The sequence below is a fragment of the Canis lupus genome, chromosome 30 (genome assembly GCF_003254725.2).
Source record: "Canis lupus dingo isolate Sandy chromosome 30, ASM325472v2, whole genome shotgun sequence".
NCBI classification, from domain to species: Eukaryota; Metazoa; Chordata; class Mammalia; order Carnivora; family Canidae; genus Canis; species Canis lupus.
The window spans coordinates 29007508-29029145 of record NC_064272.1 but is presented as its reverse complement, the minus strand read 5'-3'; the positions used below and the strand labels follow the sequence as shown (position 1 = coordinate 29029145).

The 21638-nt window shown below is 37.2% G+C and overlaps 1 protein-coding gene across 37 annotated transcripts in view; it reads left to right on the top strand.

Moving 5' to 3' along the window:
• CSNK1G1 (casein kinase 1 gamma 1) overlaps window positions 1-21638 on the top strand; it is a 169850-nt gene that overhangs the window by 20886 nt on the left and 127326 nt on the right. For 3 of the 37 annotated variants that reach the window (XM_049104184.1, XM_049104178.1, XM_049104181.1), the window contains exon 2: window positions 17394-17549. The exons of 32 other annotated variants lie outside the window; for them this stretch is intronic. The gene's annotated coding sequence lies outside the window, so the exon portion shown is untranslated. The remainder of the gene's footprint in view (window positions 1-17393; window positions 17550-21638) is intronic. 2 more of the 37 variants (XM_049104179.1, XM_049104180.1) reach the window with 1 other exon arrangement.

The window sequence follows — 21638 nt, the reverse complement described above, 5'->3', positions numbered from 1 at the left end:
TTGTATGTGATGAGTTGCTTTTCTCTTTCCATTTTCAAGATTCTTGTATTTTGACAATTGGCTATAATGTGCCGGGTGTTGATCCTTTCAGCTGCTTGGTGTTAGTTGAGCTGCTTCGTGTTAGTTGAGCTGTTTGGATGTATAGATTCATGTTTTTTTTTTTTTTTTTAATTAAATTTGGGAAATTTATAGCCATTATTTCTTCAAATACTCTTTCTACCACTTTTGTCTTGCTCTGGGGTTCCTATTATGTGTTACGGTGGTACACTAGATGGTGTCCCACAGGTTTGTTAGGTTCTGTTCATTTTTCTTCATTCCTTAGGCTGAATCTGTTCATTTTCCTATTCCTTAGACTGAATAACTTTAATTGACCTATTTTAAGGGTTATTGATTTTTTTTTCTCTTTACTGCTCAGATCTGCTGTTGAACCAGTTAATTTTTATTTCAGTTACTGTACTTTTGAGGTCCACATTTTCAATTTGATTCTTTTTCTTTCTTTTTAAGATTTCTTATTTATTTGAGAGAGAGAGAGAGATAGTGACATAGAGCATGAGTGAGGATGAGAGGGTTGTCCCCCCTAAGCAGGGAGCCTGATGCGAGCAAGGCCTGATTCCAGGACTCTGTAATCATTACCTGGGCCAAAGGCAGACGCTTAACTGGCTGAGCCACCCAGGGCCCCCCAGTTTGATTCTGTTTTATAATTTGCATTTCTTTACTAATGTTTTCTACTTGGTAAGATACTGTTTTCATGATTTCCTTTAGTTCTTTGTGGTTTCCTTTGCTTGGACTTCCTCGAGGACGTTTTCTATATTAATTTCCTTTTTTTCCTGAGCCAGACTGTTTTTTCCTTGCATACCTCATAATTTTTTGTTGAAAATTGGACATTTTGAATATTATTGTGGATCAACTGCAGATATTAGATTTCCTCCCTTCTCCAGGGATTTTTGTTACTGCTTGTTGTGGGTTGTTATTGTCTGTTTTGTGTCTTTTCTAAACTATTTTTGTAAAGTATGTATTTTTGGTCATGTGTGATCCTTGAACACAGACGTGTTTCATTAGCTTAGTAGTCAACTTGTGTTTTGATCAAATTTCCTTGAATACCTGTAGCCCAAAAAGGAAAATAATACTGTTTTGACTAAATGGTTCTGTGTTTGGATATTCATTCATCACTAAGCCAAGCTGTTTACAATCTGCCTTACATTCACTACCTGTTTGTGTGGAGCCTGAAGCTAAGCTAGGGGTAAAAATTTAGGATCTTCTTAGCCCTTTTCTGTGTATGTGTTCAGTCTTGGGCATTTACATGTCCTACATTTCTTTTTGTATCTGAGAGCTTACAAAGCCCATTTCTCCCTACCTACATCCTTTTTCAGTCTCTCCCTTCCCTGTTTTCCCTTAGCCCAAGCTGCTTGCCCTGGGAGTGTTCCAAGTCAGGCAAAACAAAGGCAAAGTCCTTGTGCCAGTCCTCCAGGAAGCTACCAGTTAGGTCGTAACTTTCAATCACAGTTCTTGGAGACTAAGGTTTGTATTGCTCCCTTGGGACTATCAGCTTGCACCCGGAGTGCAGCTGCCATCCTCACTGCCCCTGCTGAACCTGGGGATTAGAAGATGATAGGCAGGTGATTTAAAACACCACAACACTCTTTTATTGCAATGTAGCAACTTCTTTCTTTGCTAAGCCTTCCTTTGGTTGTTGGGAGATTTTTTTTTTTTCTTCTGTTTTTGTTTTTTTGTTTTTTAACGATTTTATTTATTTATTCATGAGAGACCGAGAGAGTGAGAGGCAGAGACACAGGCAGAGGGAGAAGCAGGCTCCATGACGGGAACCCAATGTGGGACTGGATTCTGGGTCTCCAGGATCACGCCCTGGGCTGAAGGCGGCGCTAAACCCCTGAGCCACCCGGGCTGCCCTTTTGGGAGTTTTGATCAGATTCCAAAGTTCTACAAAAGTTGATTCTGACAGTTTTTGCCAGATTATTTGTTGCTTGTTTTTTTGAGGGATGGGGCCCTGGAGTTCCCTACTCTTCCATTTTTGATAATATTTTGCCTCTGCTCCCCTCCTTTTTTTTTTTTTTTTTTTAATTTTCCTACTGAATCTCTTCAAAGCATCCCACTTAATTTTTATAATATTTTTTTCAAGAACTACATAAAGGGTTTACTGAAGGATCATATATAGTTTATTTTTTTTATTTTTATTTTTTTTTAATTTATGATAGTCACAGAGAGAGAGAGAGAGAGAGAGAGAGAGAGAGAGAGAGGCAGACACAGGCAGAGGGAGAAGCAGGCTCCATGCACCGGGAGCCCGACGTGGGATTTGATCCCGGGTCTCCAGGATCGCGCCCTGGGCCAAAGGCAGGCGCCAAACCGCTGCGCCACCCAGGGATCCCTCATATATAGTTTAAACATTAAAAGTGAACCCTGCATATCCATCACTCAAGTAAAGAAATAGAACATAAGCGAAGATTCATTTTTTTTAATCGAAGATTCTTATGTGCTCCTTCTGTTTTCTGACCTTCTAGGAATATTGTATTAATTAGATATGCAAATAGGTAAGAAAGTATAATCTATAGAAGAAAAATCAATCGATAGAAATAGACCTAGAAATGCGTAGATGATAGAATTAGTACACAAGGACTTTAAAAAATTTTGGTAAAAAGCTGAAAGATTTAAAGGCAAATGTGAAAATATTGAGGTGAGAAATGGATATAAGAAAGAATCAGATAAAACTTTTCAAACTAAAAAAAATGCCTGAATTGTTGCTTTTATTTAAGCATTTTCAGTATAACTTATTAAATGAAGAGTGTCATAATATTGCTTTTTCAGATACTAAAAGATGAAAATGTTCTAAAAAATGGGCATGTAACCAAGATGATCATTGAATGAAGGACTAATATGACAAGTAGGAGCTAAGTATTGACTGTAGAAATATTTGATAATTTTAAATCATATTTCATTGTGTATCTGGGTTTTTAACTGTATTTATATATTTATTTATTTTTAAAGATTTTATTCATGAGAGAAACAGAGAGAGAGAGGCAGAGACACAGGCAGAGGGAGAAGCAGACTCCATGCAGGGAGCCTGATTCAGGACTCGATCCCGGGTCTCAAGGATCTCACACCCTGGGCCAAAGGCAGTGCTAAACCACTGAGCCACCCAGGCTGCCCTGTATTTACATATTTAAATTAAATATATGACAACATATTTTAATTAATATATGATAAATAATAAGTAACATTTTATATTTTTATTAATAAATACTTAAGTATTCATCTTTTTTTCTTAAACTGCACATCTTTAATCATTTTGTAGGTAAGGCTGTGCTGTATCCTTGTTAGGACAGTACTGACAGCATAAACCTCTTTTTTTTTTTTAATTTATTTATGATAGTCACAGAGAGAGAGAGAGGCAGAGACACAGGCAGAGGGAGAAGCAGGCTCCATGCACTGGGAGCCTGACATGGGATTCAATCGCGGGTCTCCAGGATCGCGCCCTGGGCCAAAGGCAGGCGCTAAACCGCTGCGCCACCCAGGGATCCCCCTCTTTATGCACTCAGCTGTGATTAAACTAATTTACATCCTTGGTATTAAAATATTGCAGCCCACCCTGCATGGAGCCTGCTTTTCCCTCTGCCTGTGTCTCTGTCTCTCTCTCTCTGTGTCTCTCTGTCTCTCTCTGTCTCCCATGAATAAATAAATAAAATCTTAAAAAAAAATAATAAAATAAAATAAAATACTACAGCCCAGTTACCAACCATATTTTAAATTTAACTTGCCAAACTTACCAGTACTGATTTCAGGACCATTGGGATTTGTCTTAATGTGGACCAGGTTAGGACAATGAATTCTTTTTCTTTGGTTAAAAATTTTAAGTTTTTTTCCCAACATTTTTTGACTTACTTTTTTTTTTTTTTTTTGGACTTACTTTTGAATAAGTCTCAATTTATGGTTGAGAAGGTTTAGAAGTATTAACTTGGGTCACTGGCTTATCTATGATTAGAATTCAGATTTTTTAGCATGTGGTTCAATTCTTAAATTCAATTCTTGTGTATGAGATGTTCTTCCATGTTCACAAGAGTGTGTGCCTCTAATTTTCTTGTTGAGTTTTCTCTTGGTACTAAAATATAGTACAGGGTTGAGTTGGTTATTTAGAACCATTAAGCATTTTTAAATTTGAGGTGAAAGCTAAACATCAAGTCCAGTTGATCCTTAATATTAAAATTATATTGATTCTCCACATTGTTACACAATCCTGTGTCCAGGATGACCAATAACAGGGTTGAGAGAATTTAATTTTATCTTTGACCAGAGAGTTCAGATCTCTGACTTGAGAATAGTCTCTGGTGTGCCCAATAAGAAGTATATGCTGTGCACAAAAGTTTCGGTTTTTAAATAATCAAATACCTCTAGGGGAAGCAGGTCACTTTACAACTTAGACTAGTGTTTTTGTTTGTTTGTTTAAGATTTTATTTATTTATTCCTGAGAGATACACACAGAGAAGCAGAGACACAGGCAAGAGGGCAAAGCAAGCTCCATACAGGGACCCTGACATGGGACTCGATCCCGGGTCTCCAGGATCATGCCCTGGGCCGAAGGCAGTGCTAAACTGCTGAGCCACCCGGGCTGCCCAGACTAGTTTTTGGAGGACCTTAGTACATATAACTTTAGCATACATATAATTTTATAACATTCTGCATCCAATGTAATTTAATTGCAATATCATAATAAAGTATAACAGATAAAGTATTGTTAACTTTGACATAATGTGTACTTCTAATTAGTAACTACTTGTTTTTGTGGTGACAGTTTCATTATTCTCTTGGGTAATGTGTTTGTTTTGCAAATGTCATTTTTTAAATTTAAACAGTGTTAGTAAGACTTTTCTGTTATAAGTTGTTTATGGAGGTAAAACATTCATTATAAAAATTTCCAAAACATTTTCTTTTTACAAAGCGTACTTTCTAAAGTATAATTTTATCTGCACTTAGAAATCTGACAGTTTGGTGTGTATTCTTTCAAATTCTTTTTCTTTGTGCTAATGTATATATATTTTCAATTCTCGTTACAGAATACACTGTATTGTTTATTATTTTCCTACTTAAAATTTTTTTCTTAGCATTATTTCAGTATTTTGTCACTATTTTGAGACTATGGACAAGGCGTTTGGTTTGATTTCTGTTTTAAAATAATTTATGTGAGGGATATGTGGGTGGCTTAGTCAGTTAAGCATCTGATTCTTGATTTTGGCTCAAGTCATGATCTCAGGGATTGAGCCCTGCATTGGGCTCTGCGGTCAGCATAGAGTTTGCTTGTCCTTCACCTTATGTTCCTTCCTGCTTGCACACGCTTTCTCTCTAAAATAAATAAAACCTTTTTTTTTTTTTTAATATTTTATTTATTTATTTGACAGAGGAGCAGGGAGCGGCAGGCAGAGGAAAAAGGAGAAGCAGGCTCCATTCAAAGCAGGGAACCCAATGTGGGCTTGATTCTAAGACCCTGGGATCATGACCTGAGCCGAAAGCAGATGCCCAACCGACTGAGCCACAGATGCGCCCCTAAAATAAGTAAATCTTAAAAAATAATTTCTGTGATTATTTCATGTGAGCTCTGTAAAGAAAATTGGAACAATATAGGAAAATTATAAAGAACAAAATAAAGCCACATGTAATACCTCCTAGATAGTAATCATTATTAGCAGTGCAATTATCTTTCCAATTTGTTCGATTATATGAGATATGCATAAAATACATGTTTAAAATAAAATTTGAATTATATAGGTTACTGTTGTTTTTTCTCTTATTGAAAAAAATTACTCCATATCATCAGATAGTTACTTATTGGCTATAGAACACATAAATTATTTAACTACATCTTTATTCTTTTTTTAGGTTATTTCAGATATTTGCTGCTGTGAATCCTGAATTAAACATTTTTATTATTTCTCTAGGACACATTTCCTTAGGGCTTAATAGATGAACATTATTATTTATTCCTCACGATTCAGTAAGTGAACATTTTACCAGATGGTCTTCCAGAGAGATGGCATAGTCCTTTTAGCAAAGGCATGAGAGGAAGGAGCAGAGTCCCTGCTGAGCAAGGAGCCCAGTACAGGGCTCAATCCCAGAACTCTGGGATCATGACCTGAGCTAAAGGAAGCCACTTAACTGACTGAGCCACCCAAGTGCCCCTATTTTAAATTTTAAATTTTTATTTATTTTTTTTGGGGGGAGTTAAATTTTTTACAATGAATCTCTACAGCTAATGTGGGGGCTCCAACTCAGGACCCCAAGATCAAGAGTAAGATGCTCCACTGACTGAGCTAGCCAGGTACCCATATCCAATCACAGTTTTATAGCCATAGAAACTCTTATAGTTTTATTTTCCTAGGAATATTGTATATGCACAACTGAGAACTTGAGTAGAGACTAGGAAGTCTGTATTTTAAAAGACTGAGTCCTAAAACTGAAGTGTTTTTCTTCAGAGTATACTTGCCTAACTTTACTAAGTCACCTAACGTTACTAATAGATTTGGCTATAGCTCATAGCAAATTAAAGGTGCTACTAGAGCTGAACACACCAACTGGAGGAAGTGACTTTTGATACAAAAAGAAAAATATATAGTCTTAAAATTTAGCTTAGTGTATCTGGGGCCATTTTATATAGTAACAGCATTTGGCCTTACACACTTCATTAGTGCTGGATGACATAATATTCATAGAAGAATACAATGGTGGTTCTTAGTCATCGAAAGATTAAATTCACATAATGTCTTGTGTTTGTTTGCCTAAGAGTCCATGTGTGAGAATATGCTCTAAAAGTATTCTCTTCCCTTTTTTCCCCTTCCTTTCCAATATTTATATCTTATTTCTTTTTCAATTAGCTAGGACCATTGGTTAAGTTATTTTTGCAGTGGCTTCTATTTAATTGTAAAGTATATATGTCTAAACTTAGTTTTAAGATTTAAAAGGATAAACTTCAGTTTTTAGCAAATTCATCGACTGAAGACATCATTTCCTAATGATTAGCCTAATGAGGGATTATTATACTTAAAGATATTTACATCTATGCACACAGTTTGACATATATAAATATATATTTTAGAAGTACTTGGTTAGACAGAATTGTGGTTGGTAGAGAGGCATGAATAGATTAGAAGGTGGGACAAGATCTGATTACAGGACAGTTAGAAAGGTTAGGGTAGGTATGAATGATAGTTGGGAAGAGGAAACAATCTGAAAGTATGTTAATTTAATCTTGGAATATTCATTAAAAGGAAATTTTTCATTTTTTTGTTTTAATGTCACATTTACCCTACAGATTTTTTTTTTTTTTTAAAGATTTTATTTATTTATTCATGAGAGACACAGAGAGAGGCAGAGACACAGGCAGAGGGAGAAGCAGGCTCCCGGCAGGGCCCGATACAGGACTTGATCCCAGGATCCCGGGATTACGCCCTGAGCTAAAGTCAGACACTCAACCACTGAGCCACTCTACCCTACAAATTTTATAAATATCATATATTATCCTTTAGAATTTTATGTAACTGATTAAAACGATTTATGATTATTCACAGGTGGTAAAAAAGGAGAAGGGGCAAGTGAAACTCCATTAGCTTTGGAGTAACGGCATTTTTTATGTTCTAAAATTATAAAGTATTGTTTTAGAGGTGGACTTTTATGCAGCCAAATGTACAAAATTATGTGTTTTACTACACTGTCTTGATAATTGAATTTGGCCCAACTCATGGGAATCCTGTGGGCGTGGATATATCTGACTTCTGAGCAAGCTACTAGAGAAGAGTTGGTTTTAATTAATGCTTTACAAGACAATGCTAAAATATGGATTTTTAGGTGGGTTTTTTGTTGTTGTTTCTTTGCTTCTTTGTAGTGAGCCTACCAATTGTTCTTCCTTTTTTTTTTTTTCCTCCCCATTTTGCCTTTCTTTCTTGGCTCTAAAGAAACACCCTTCATGCTCTTTGCTTTTAATATTTCAAAGTGAAACCGATTTTAATGTCTCTTTAGTGTAATGGTACTGAAACCACAGCAGCACTTTTTTTAGTTGATTGGGAGGCATTTCCTCCTCTGCTTCTCTCAAACATCATCTTTTTAGTATTTTCACTGGGTTTTCTTTCAGTTGAGGGTTTTCCCAGTCAGAGACCATTACTACTGGAGATAGACCCTCTCAGAAGAGTGGATTCTTGAGAATTCAGTATGGAGTCATGGGAAGAAAAGGAGAAATTTCCAGGTTTACTACAATAGCTATAAACTGTCAAACAAGCCAAAACAAATTCAAGTTCTTTTCAGGATTTTATTGTTTGGTATGGAGGCACAAGAAGAACAGGACAAACTTCTTGGCCCTCTATGTGGATATGAGGAGAAGTTATGGTTGTCTTTTGTCTACTAATTTTTCTTACTTTAACTACTTACCTCCTACTTCTTTGAAGGTGTTTACAGGAAGAATAGGGATGAAAGGAAAAGAGCCCTCTTTGTAGATTGTCCCACATCTGTGATCAGTTTTTATTATTTAAAAAATTATTTTTGACTAAGCTCTATACCCAACGTGAGGCTTGAACTCAAGCCTGTTCCACCATGTGCCAGCCAGGTTCCTTCATCTCTGATTAGTTTTGTTTTGTTTTTTTTTCTGTGTTGGTCATTTTTATTTGAGCAATAAAGAAATTGAGGCATTGTCAAAGATTACTATTTGCCTAGAGTCTCTATGCGTTGTTTACCATTGGACCCTTTTGTGAGTCTGTGTTTTCCTCACCTTTGAGTTGTGAAGCCGTCTAACTTCTTTACAGAGAAGATGCATTGAAATAGTCATTTACCACTTAGTGATTTCAGCTTGGTTCCCTTCATTGGTGGCTTATAATATTGGGGCTGTGTTAGCTTTGACCATATAGTACACTTACGGATGATCTGACAGCCACAAAGTGAGATGTCATTCTATAGCTTTGAAAAAAAAAAAAAAAAAAGTACTGCTTGACAGACTATGGTAACTGTTGCTTAAGTTTGGCTGCCTACAGAAATTTACCAACATCCTGAAACAATTACATGAGAGAATGGCTGATAGGGTTTAGTTACATAGCATATTTATATGAATAATTTTTCAGCCAAGTGTAGAAAAGGGGAGCTAATTAGTTTAAAATGGTGGTGGTATTCACTTTATTGCATAAGTAATGCAATGAAAAAAAATTAAAAAATGAAAAGGCATTGAGAACTTTATGATTTTTTTTTTTTTTTAAGATTTTACTTATTTATTCATGAGAGACACAGAGAGAGAGGCAGAGACACAAGCAGAGGGAGAAGCAGTCTCCATGCAGGTTGCCCGATGTGGGACTCAATCTTGGGACTCCAGGATCATGCCTGGGGCCTAAGGCAGGCACTAAACTGCTGTTTAGTTCATAAAGTTCAGGCGTCCCAGAACTTTATGATTTTAACACAGAAATCATTTTTATTTTCTATTCTTGTGTTTGTAAGTATGCTGTACTTAATTTTTATTATTTGGTAATATAACCAAATTTTTTTTTAAGATTTTTATTTATTTACTCATGAGAGACAGAGAGAGGGGGGCAGAAACATAGAGGGGGGCTGAGTGAAGTAAGTCAGTTGGAGAAGGACAAACATTATATGTTCTCATTCATTTGGGGAATATAAATAATAGTGAAAGGGAATATAAGGGAAGGGAGAAGAAATGTGTGGGAAATATCAGAAAGGGAGACAGAACGTAAAGACTGCTAACTCTGGGAAATGAACTAGGGGTGGTAGAAGGGGAGGAGGGCAGGTGGTGGGAGTGAATGGGTGACGGGCACTGGGGGTTATTCTGTATGTTGGTAAATTGAACACCAATAAAAAACAAATTAAAAAAACAAACAAACAAAACAAAAAAAAACAAACACAGAGGGGGAAACAGGCTCCATGCAGGGAGCTGGGCGTGGGACTCGATCCTGGGTCTCCAGGATCACACCCTGGACCGAAGGCAGGTGCTAAACCGCTGAGCCACTCAGGCTGCCCTGTATAATCTATAAAGCTATATTTAAAAATTTTTTTAGGGGATCCCTGGGTAGCTCAGCAGTTTAGCGCCTGCCTTTGGCCCAGGGTGCGATCCTGGAGTCCCGGGATCGAGTCCCACACCGGGCTCCCTGCATGGAGCCTGCTTCTCCCTCCTCCTGTGTCTCTGCCTCTCTCTCTCTCTATGTCTATCATAAATAAATAATAAATAAATCTTTAAAAAAATAATTTTTTTATAAATTTTTATTTATTTAAATAATTTATCTGCCCAGTGTGGGACTCAAACTCACAAACCTGAGATCAAGAGTCACATACTTTTCTGAATGAGCCAGTTCGGAGCCCCTATAAAGCCATGTTTTAAAAATTAGAGATAAGAAATAAAAAAATAAAAAATAAAAATAAAAATTAGAGATAGTGTGGAAGTTTTAGGGGTCTTAGAATTGGATGATAGGGAAAGCCTGGGTGACTCAATTAGTTAAGCATCTGATTTGTGGATTTGGCACAAGTACTGATCTCATGGCTCTTGAGATTGAGCCCCACTTTGGGCTCCCCACTCAGTGGGAGTCTGCTTGGATATTCTCTCCCTCTGTCCCTTCCCCTGTTCATGCATGGGTGCACATGTGGTTTTTTTTTTCTCTCTCTCTCAAATAAATAAATCTTTTAAAAAATAGGAAAAAAAGAAATGGATTGTAAAGACTGGAAGGTAAAGACTGCACCTGGATGGCTGAGGCAGTTAAGCAGCTGCCTTCAACTCAGGTCATGATCCCAGGGTCCTAGGATCAAGCCCTGCATCAGGCTCCCTGTTCAGTAGGGAGTCTTCTTGCTTTTCCTTCTGCACCTCCCCCCATACTCACTCTCTCCCTTTCTTTCTCTCAAATAAATACATAAAATAAAGATAAAATAAAATATATAAAATACAGTAAAATACAATAATTTTAATGTATTTATACATAAAATAAATTTTATGTATTTATTTAAAGATTTCATTCACTCATGAGAGACACACAGAGAGAGAGGGTGGGCAGGCTCCATGCAGGAAGCCTAACATGGGACTCAATCCTGGGTCTCCAGGATCACGCCCTAGACTGAAGGCGGCACTAAACCACTCAGCCACCGGGGCTGCCCTACATAAAATCTTAAAAAAAAAAAAAAAAAAAAAAAAAAAAAGACTGGAAGGTAATACTTTTCTACAGTTATCTGATAAAGGACTCCAGGATCACGCCCTAGACTGAAGGCGGCACTAAACCACTCAGCCACCGGGGCTGCCCTACATAAAATCTTAAAAAAAAAAAAAAAAAAAAAAAAAAAGACTGGAAGGTAATACTTTTCTACAGTTATCTGATAAAGGACACCCCTTACTTAGGAAGGAACTTTGAAGGGGTGAAGAAGAATAAGGATATGAAATATACAAGGAAGTTATAATTTCAGAACCACTGGTGTAAATAGTCTTACATTTGTTATCAGTTTAGAGTGGATGTTACATTTACTTTCTTTCCAGTGATAAGGGAGACTATATTCCCCCCTCCAAGGAATACTATCTTTCAAAGAAAAAAAAAAATCTTCCTACTATTAAACACTTAAAAATGATGGATTTTAGAAAAACAACAACTCACTTTAAAAAGTCATGGTTGATCTAGCAAAAAAGATTTAAAAGCAAAACAAAAAATAAAAAGAGAGCCTAAATTCAGAAGCATCTGATGACTGCTGTCCTGAAGGCATCTACTAGTTCCAGATGACTTATATTTTCAGTTTTTAAGAGGTACACATGAGACTCAGGAGACAAATCATAGAAGCCATGCATTATAGTAAGTTAGGCCAGAGATCCACCTTCTTTATTTATTTATTTATTTTTTTTTAATGTTTATTTATTTATGATAGTCACAGAGAGCGAGGCAGAGACACAGGCAGAGGGAGAAGCAGGCTCCATGCACCGGAAGCCCGATGTGGGATTCGATCCCGGGTCTCCAGGATCGCGCCCTGGGCCAAAGGCAGGCGCCAAACCCCTGCGCCACCCAGGGATCCCGAGATCCACCTTCTTAAAATGGGAATCCACAAAAATCCATCTCCATGTGGAAAGGGAGAAGCAGAAAAAAATCAGCCTAGCAAAGAGGGACAGTCAGAAAACTTATCCTTCTTAGTTTTGGCTGTACATAGAGGGAGAAAAAAGTTTTCCCTTGAGTGTTTATAATTAGAAACATGCCCTCATAGAGGTTTGGGACCCCACTACCTGTGTAACGTCAAAAAATCTCAAAGCTGAGACTTGTTTTGAGTGGTTATAGGTTGGTTTTGTGCCCAGGCAAAGAGAGAAATGATTCCAAATTCTTTCTGAAGGAATATCTTCTCAAAGCTTTCAAGAATTACCAAAGATAATATTCTAGAGAGTAGAAGCTCCCTTACACAAAGCACATGAAGAAATAGGTCACTGTGAGCAAAACAAAATACCTAAATCAGACCCACAGAGACTTCGAGTATTGTCATTACTAGACAATTTAAAAATAAATGTGCTTAAAGTATCTGAAGAAACAATGGGAGAATTGAAATTATGACTCAGGAACAAAGGATTGTCTAAAATAATTAGAACCCAGAAATAAAAATATATATAGTAATTAAAATGCTAAATTCAAAGGTAGGCTTAATAGCTTATTGGATTGAAAAGGAAATTAGTGAGGTAGAAGGTAGAAATGAAGAAACAATTAGGAATGTTATGCAGGGAGGAAAAAAGAAAATATCAATACAATTAAGATAAGAAGGACAGAAAGACTCCAGTGTACATTTGTGGCAAGCAGAGTAACAGCCACCCAAAGATCCTGATCCTAATTCCTGGAACCTGTGAATATGTTACTTTCCATGGCAGAAGAGACTCTGCAGATGTGATTAAACTAAGGATTTTGAGACAGGGAGATTATCCTGGATTATGCAGTGAGTCCATTGTAATCACAAGAGTCCTTATAAGGAAAAGTAGTAGGCAGGAGAGCCAGAGAGAGATTTGAAGATGCTATGTATGTCCTTTGCTTTGAAAATGGAAGAAGGAGCTATGAGCCAAGGAATACAGGTGGTGTCTAGAGGTTGAAAATGACAACAGATTCTTCCTTAGAACCCCCACAAGGAATGCAGCCCTGTCAACACCTACCTAGAGTTTACCCTAGTGAGACCCAATTTGGACTTCTGACCTCCAAAAGTGTTGTTCCAGGCCACTAAGTTTGTCGTAATTTGTTATAGCAGCAGTAAAAAAACTAACATAGTATATAATCAGCATTCTACATGTAGACAGATGAGAGGATAAGAGGCCTATAACTTTAAATTATATATGCATTTAAAAATTACCGGAGCAGTCCTTGAAAAAATAAAAGTTGAACTAGAAAGCAAATGGAGTGGGAGAGGGGAACCTCAAATAATGTGGGGGAAAAAAGAAAGAAACAAAAGGGTAGGACAAAAATATGGTAGAAATAATATGGTAGAAATAAGGCCAAATAGATCAGATGCTCTAGGTAAAAGACAAAGGTGGTCAAACTATATGTAGAAGCCAAAACCAACATGTAGTTTTTAAGACATTAAAATATTGGGACAGGGGCAATTGGAAGGTGAAAGGAATGTAAATTTTATACCTGGCAAAGTAATAGCCAAAAGAAATTGAATTATATTAATTACTTCAGGCAAGGGAGCACTGCTAAACAGAATCAGTGTTTAAGATGAGAATTTGTTTTTGCTGCTAGGTAGACACAGAGACGAGTGGCTTAAAGAAGGCAGGTATTTATTTTTCCTCCTCATAAGATAGTCTAGAAGTTGACATTTCTAGGGCTGATCATCAAGGTTTCATTTTATCATTAAGGTCTCAGAATACTTCTCTGAGTGTTTTCTGTACCACCATCTCTTAGCCTGTGGTTAACCTTGTGGTCCAAGATGGCTGCTTCCGGCACCAACCCTTGCAGATTCCACGTAGAAGAAAGGATGGGGGATGGGTGTGGAGCCCATGCAAGCTATTAGGCCATCTCTTAATGTAGTTCATGGAAGTTGCACTTAGCCCTTCACTATATGACTGTTATGAAATGTATTTTAGGTGAGCATATTGCTACCTAGAATAAATTTGGACTTACTGAGGAAAGAAGAGGGATTCAGTATTGATAGAAGTGGCCAGCAGTCTCTGCCATACTGTATAAAGGCTGTGTTTACCAGAAGTTACTGGGATTGTAACTTTATACTATCTAACACAGGTTCAAAATACATAAACCAAAAATGATGATTACAAGGATAAATATACAAATTTATCATCATAATAGTTTTTACCACAAAAAAACAAAAAATTTAGTAAGGAGATAGAAGACTTGAATGATGCAGTAAACAAGCTTGAACTACTAGGTGAACATAGAACATTGTATTCAAATTTTAAAGAGTCTTAGAATTGCTACTGTGTGCCTATATAGTACTTGGTGGAATTAAAGTTTTCAGATAATGCAACAATTACTTAACCTTAAAAAGTGCCCCTGAAAATCTCAACAAATTTCAAATAGTATTTGTCATTCAGACCACTTTCTCTGATGACAATGCAAGCTAAATTAGGACTCGGTTTTTAAAAGTAACTTTAAAAAATGTTTGAAAATTTATAAATACACTTCTAAATAACTGAAGTTGCAGAAGTTATGATGGAAATTGTGGAATACTAAAAATTCAGTAATAATGAAAATGCAACATCAAATCTTGTGGGTAAATCTTGGTGGCTCTTGGGCTTAGCGCATAGTCATATTTCATAAATATCCCATGAGAGCTTGAAAAGAATGTATATTTTCTAGTTGTTTCAGGCAGTGATAAGAAGAAAAGAGCCTCAGTGATTGGGATCTGTCAGTGGCTTCTCAGGACTTAACGTTAGCATACAATGCCTAATGTAGTGTGGTCTCTAACGGTTGCGAGCTTTCTTTGCTTTAATCTTAATAACATAATTACATTCTCTGATCAGACTAGATGAGTGGTTCTGAAACTTTAGTGTATATCAGAGTCATCTGGAGGATTTGTTAAAGCACAGATTGCTGGGCCCTACCTCCAGAGTTTCTGATTTAATGGATCTGGGCTAGGACCCTAGAATTTCTATTTTTAACAAATTCCCAGGTGATGTTCATGCTCCTGACCCAGGGATCATGCTTTGAGAACAGCTGTATTAGAGACTGCAATTTTTTTTTTTTTTGGCTCCATTCCCGTGTGTGTGTGTGTGTGTATGTATCCCCGCCCCCCCCCCCCCATGCCTTTTCTCTCCCTTCTTATACTTTTATCAGGAACCCTTAGTCCCCCTCTCCCCCTGCCCCTCACTCTTGGAAGTATTTTTAACCAGTAAATTGTTAGACATTCCTTGTCTTTGCTTCCTTATACTGCCTTTTGCACATCTGTAAGAGCCCTTGTCATATTTCTTAAAGCCATTAAAAGTTATGTTTTGTGTTTATTCAGTGTCTATCTTAGTACCTGGTAATAGAAAGCAGTCAATTAATACTTGTTAATAAATGGGCTCTTGCCATTCGTATTTTAATTGTGTTGTATAGGAAGAAATGGTTATGTGAATTTATCCAATACTATGTGTAGCACAGTGTTAAAATTCTGTATTGTATATTCAGAAATATATTGGCAAAATACACTCCAAATTCACCTGAATTTGGAAAGTTTCCTTTTGTCTTCCTGCTATTTCATGTCTTGGTTAGAACAAAAGGGTACAGGAATAAAGATAGTGAAATGAGAAATGAACTACTTGCAATGGATTTAATAAGGATAAAATAAGAACTAGGCCAGTGGTTCTTCCTTGATTCATTGTTATCAAGTTCAATCTGAAAGCAGGATCATATTGTTAATGGATTTGACTATGCAATTGTGGGAACTGGTTACACAGTCAGTAAGGTTTTGACTCTTGTTAGAGTTGCAGTTCATAGGCAGGTAGTTGATAAGAGAAGGTGGAAAATTGGAAGCCATGAGTACAAGCTAGAACCAACTAAGACAGACTGAGGTGCTATCAGTTGCCACTACTTTCATGCTTGCTGATGTAAGAAAAACTGCAGAAGAACTTGGGCCTTCTTAACTCCAGGAGCTAGGCATGCACTTGGCCCAGGAGTAGGAAAAGCTGAAGGTGGATTCAAGGGAAGATGGAGTCACTGCAGGAATAGGTGACAAACAAACCAACAAAGTGAGCTAGCAGATGAATGACAATATGTATGAGCTAGAAAAGGCAGTTGCCCTGGCAGTTTGAGTTAAAACCCAAAATGTTGGGCAGCCCGGGTGGCTCACCGGTTTAGAACTCCTGCCTTCAGCCCAGAGCGTGATCCTGGGGACCCCGGATCGAGTCCCATGTCGGGCTCCTTGCATGGAGCCTGCTTCTCCCTCTGCCTGTGTCTCTGCCTCTCTCTCTATCTCGCTCTCTCTCTCTCTCTGTCTCTCATGAATAAATAAAATCTTAAAAAAAAAAGATATGTAAATTGTCTCCTAACCTTAACTCCTCACTTTGACCTCTGCTAATTAATGGACTTCACTTACCTTTACTGAAAATAATGAAATATGAAGTTTAAAAGCTGATCATATATATTTATAGGATTCAAATAGAAGCTTATTATCCTGCCTCTGAGTGGTATAATGTAACTATAACCATATTCCCAGTGAAGTTAAAATATCATTGAAGACCACTTGAATTCATGTTATTCTATTCTCCTTAAAATAAATACTTTTATTTTATTACAGCTTAGCTATAGAGAATGATTACAGGGAAAAGTGTCCACAGTTCCAGATATCACAAAAATTGAAAGGACCAAGAGTTCTGTACTAAATTTTTTATTAAGTTCCTATGGTTAAGATACTTTAATGTGTTCAAAATGTACCCTACCTAACACATTCTAGAACATTGGACTGTATAATAAATAATAAATTTTACCTTATATGTTCAGCAGCATATTCTTGAGAAAACTTGGAATGTAGTATTCTTATTTCCTAAAATTCTACACTTTCTTGTGATAATCTGTGTATTTTTTTGTGCAGTCAGTGATGAATCTTAACCATTGAAGAAGTTGGTTGGGGTTCATTTTAATCTCAAGCTACAAGAGTATGCTGTCTTAGGACAACCATATACCTCTCTTCCTATAAGTTTGGATAATCAGTATAGTGTTTATAAAGGACTTCTGAGTCAGGCTGCCAAGTATGCAAGCTCCATTGCTTCCTAGTTTTATGAATCTTACTTGGTACTTTACATGGTTTCCTCATCTGTAAAATGAGGATGATAGTAAAAATATTACCGTCTGATTGGGTTCTAGAAGGATTTAATGAATTAATATATTTAAATCTCTTAAAAAGCACTGGCACATAGGGCCCAATAAGTTTGTTTGTTTGTTTGTTTATTTATTTATTTTTAAGATTTTATTTATTCATGACAGGCAGAGAGAGAGAGAGAGAGAGAGAGGCAGAGACAGAGGCAGAGGGGGAAGCAGGCTCTACCCAGGGAGCCCGACACGAAACTCGAACCTGGGTCCCCAGGATCACACCCGAGGCTGAAGGCGGCGCTAAACCACTGGCCATCAGGGCTGCCCCCAGTAAGTTTTAGATATTATAGTTGTCCCTGTTCTGTAGTGTGAGAGATGTGAACTGTGTCAGGTTTTTCATTATGTCCTATAAAGTGTATGCAGAGATTAATAAAAATCTGAGAAAGATTGTCTTTGTATTAAGAATATAAAAAGGGGACACCTGGGTGGCTCATTTGGTTAAGCATCTGCTTTTGGCTCAGGTCATAATCCTAGGGTCCTAGGAAGGAGCCTCGCAGTAGCATTGGGGCTCCTGCTCAGTGGGGAGTTTGCTTCTCCACCCCCGACCCCTCACTCATGCTGTTTCTCTAGTGCTCTGTCTCTCTTTCTCTCAAAATAAATATATAAATAAATAAAAATAAATAAATAAAACCTTAAAAAATATAGAAAGAAATTACTCCAAGTAAACTACGAAATGAGAGAATAAGCAGATAATGGCCTTTTGAAGGAAAGGGGGATAAATAAAACTTTAAACATTCTAATCAGATGAGTGAAGTTGCCTATATGTTTAGCCAATGATTAACAAATAGTTATTTGAAACTGGACAAAAGTTAGATAAAAAAGTTAGAGCAGTGTTTGTATTTATAATGCTGTCAGATTTTTTTTTTAAAGATTTATTTTTTTATTCATGAGAGACAGAGAGAAAGAGAGAGAGGGGCAGACACAGGCAGAGGGAGAAGCAGGCTCCATGCAGGGAGCCCGATGTGGGACTTGATCCCAGGTCTCCAGGATCAGACCCCAAGCCACCCAAACGCCCCTATGCTGTCAGATTTTTAACAGCAGCCCTTCACGTTACCAATAGATAACAGTGAAAAATGAAGACTCATTCATGACAAAAGCAAGTGGAAGATTATAGTGAAATAATGTGAAAATAATGTGAAACGCTTTTTATATTCCTATCATATTTTAGAGTGAGTTTTAAACCTTACTTTGCAGGGCACCTGGGCGGCTCAGTCAGTTAAGTGTCTGCCTTTGGCCCCAGTTATGATCCCAGGGTCCCAAGATCGAGCTGCATGTTGGGTTCCATGATCAGCAGGTAGCCTGCTTGTCCTTCTTCCTTTGCTTCTCCCCACAACTCATGCTCTCTTTTGCTATTTCTCTCTCAAATAAAAATAAAATCTTAAAAAAAAAAGGACTGTAGCCATTATACCATTACAATTGACAACAATTTTTAAAAAATAAAAACACGAAATAAATATTGGTTTGCAAGTATCAAATAAGAGTATATATAGTATGTATCTGAGATGAAAAAGGCTTAGCTCAGCACCTCTGGGAGAAAGAATCAGATTCCTTTGTACCGAGTTCACGCATAAAACTAAGAAAGAGAAAGCTGAATATGGAAACCTTCCTGTTATAATCCTTTATGTTCCATGAGAGAAGAAAAATATGTTCTAGAATAAGGATTTCAGAAGGTGGAAGATAGTTACTGTTCAGGGTAATTGAGTTGAGAAAAAGGAATACAAATACAATGACATGTTACATAAGATCTAATTAGAGCCTAGCAAGCACTCTTGTGAGATTTGGTACTGCCTTGTGTAGCTTATCAGTAAGTTAATGGGAAATACAGGAAGAGAATTCAGACTTTATGTATATAACCATTACAACTCTAGTCCCCTCCTTCCTCTCTGTTGGCTGCTTTGCTTGCTCAAGGGAAGTTTAATGATATGATCACTTCCTAATAAGAAAACTTTACCAGGCAGCCCGTGTGGCTCAGCAATTTAGCGCCGCCTTCAGCTCAGGGCATGATCCTGGAGACCCGGGATCGAGTCCCATGTCGGGCTCCCTGCATGGAGCCTGTTTCTCCTCTGCCTGTGTCTCTGCCCTTCTCTCTCTCTCTCTCTCTCTCTCTCTCTCTCTCATAAATAAATAAAAAATAAATAAATAAATAAAATCTTAAAAAAAAAAGAACACTTTACCAATATTAGTATTAAGTCTTTGACCAGATGCTTTTAAATGAAATTTGCATTGTCTGTGCCCATAACCCAGCTCAGTGTCAGAAGCAGCTACATTCTCAGCTTGTGGCCTTGTAATTTTATATATCATAGGCTTTTTTCCTTTATAAACCCATCTGTTTGTCATATAAATGCTTGCATTATCTAATGTGGAATAATCTTTCATTTTAAATGCTGCTCATTTTCCTAGGATAATACATTAAATTACTCTCATTTGGATTTGAAATGAGAAATGGGAATATTCCCTTGAATAAGAAACAAATGAATTAAATTTATCTAGTGAACAGTACTAGCCATGATATTCTGAACTTCTTGGTAGAAAGCATTATTATTTCAGACTTCCACTTTTCATAAGAGTTGTTTTTATTGCTGGAGTGAATAGGTACTTTTTATTTTAAACAGGGTACTTTTTGTTCTGTGAGTTCCCATCCTTGTTTTTGGCAACATAGATTGTTTATACTAAGGACTTTAAAAAGCTGTATTTCACTTGAACATCTTTAGACCAGAGGTTGCAAGTGGGAGTTCAGACATTATTTAAAGTTTTAAAAAATTAATTGCTAACATATAAAAATGGGAGATATTTTTAAGATTTTTTTATTTACTTGAAAGAGAGCAGGACTGGGTAGGGGAGGCAGGAGGCAGGTTGAGAAAGGAGAGGGACATGCAGACTCCCCGCTGAGTGGGGAGCCTGACATGGAGACTGGACTATGGGGCTCCACGAGGGAGCTCCACACAGAGCTGGGACACTGAGATCATGACCTGAGCTGAAGTCAGATGCTTAATTGACTGACCCACAGAGGAGCCCCTAAAAATGGGGAGATTTTATTGAAATTTCAGTGACTAATGACTCCTGAAGAGTTAGTACAGACAGCATTGGGTCCATATTATTTCAGGGTAGAAGTCAGCAGGGATTGAGATGTGGTTGTTTTAGATGAAATGCCCATTATTCACTTCAGCATCTTACAGCTTTGAAGTGATCATGACTCACTACATTTGATATCTGGTCCTTCTCAGCATTGCAATATTTGCATCAGTGTTTGTGTCCTTTTTTTTTTTTTTTTTTTAGATTTTTTTTTTTTTTTTTTTTTATTCGTGAGCGATAGAGAGAGAGAGAGGCAGAGGCTCAAGCAGAGGGAGAAGCGGGCTCCATGCAGGGAGCCCGATGCAGGACTCGATCCCAGGTCTCCAGGATCACGCCCTGGGCCAAAGGCGGCACAAACTGATGACCCAGCCAGGCTGCCCAAGGTGTTACATTTTATGTCTGTAACATAAATAAAAAAAGATTAGCATGATAAATTAAGCTAACTGAAAAAAACTTAAAATATTAAAATCCAAATAAGTACTACTTTCTTAAAGTAATTACTTGAATTAATTACTTAATTACCTGGTAGCTTAGCCATCGAGCACCTGCCTTCAGCAAAGAATGCCTTTCAGGAACAATATACTTTAGACCAGAATTAATTAATTAATTAATTAATTAATTTTTATTTAGTTATTTTTAGACCAGATTGAAAGAAATTCAGTTGTAACTGTTCTTTCCAGAAGGATCATGCACTATTGTCAGAACCATATAAAGTTTGAAAAGCCATACTAGGGATCCCTGGGTGGCGCAGCGATTTAGCGCCTGCCTTTGGCCCAGGGCGCGATCCTGGAGACCTGGGATCGAATCCCACCTCGGGCTCCCGGTGCATGGAGCCTGCTTCTCCCTCTGCCTGTGTCTCTGCCTCTCTCTCCCTCTCTGTGTGCCCCTATCATAAATAAATAAAAAATTTTAAAAAAAGAAAAGAAAAGAAAAGCCATACTAATATGTTATAGGAAAAAGGAAGGTAGGTACATGTGTTTTGAGGCCAAAACAGCAGTGATAAACTATATATAACTTATATATTACTTATAAGAATATTTATGTAAATATATTTTTTCCTTCTGTGATTAAGCCTTTTAATATCACAGTTAGCTTATTTCTACATGACGAAGTCCTTACCAAATTTATATGACCAAGATTTAGAGATGAGGCCAAAGGCAGAAAAAATAGTCTCCTAAGATCCTTTTCTCAGCTGTATGACAGTTCCTTAAGGCCTACTCCCTGCCCATCTGTGTCAGGTTGATGAAATGAATGAGCTAACTGAGGAAACTGCTAAGTATTTACCAG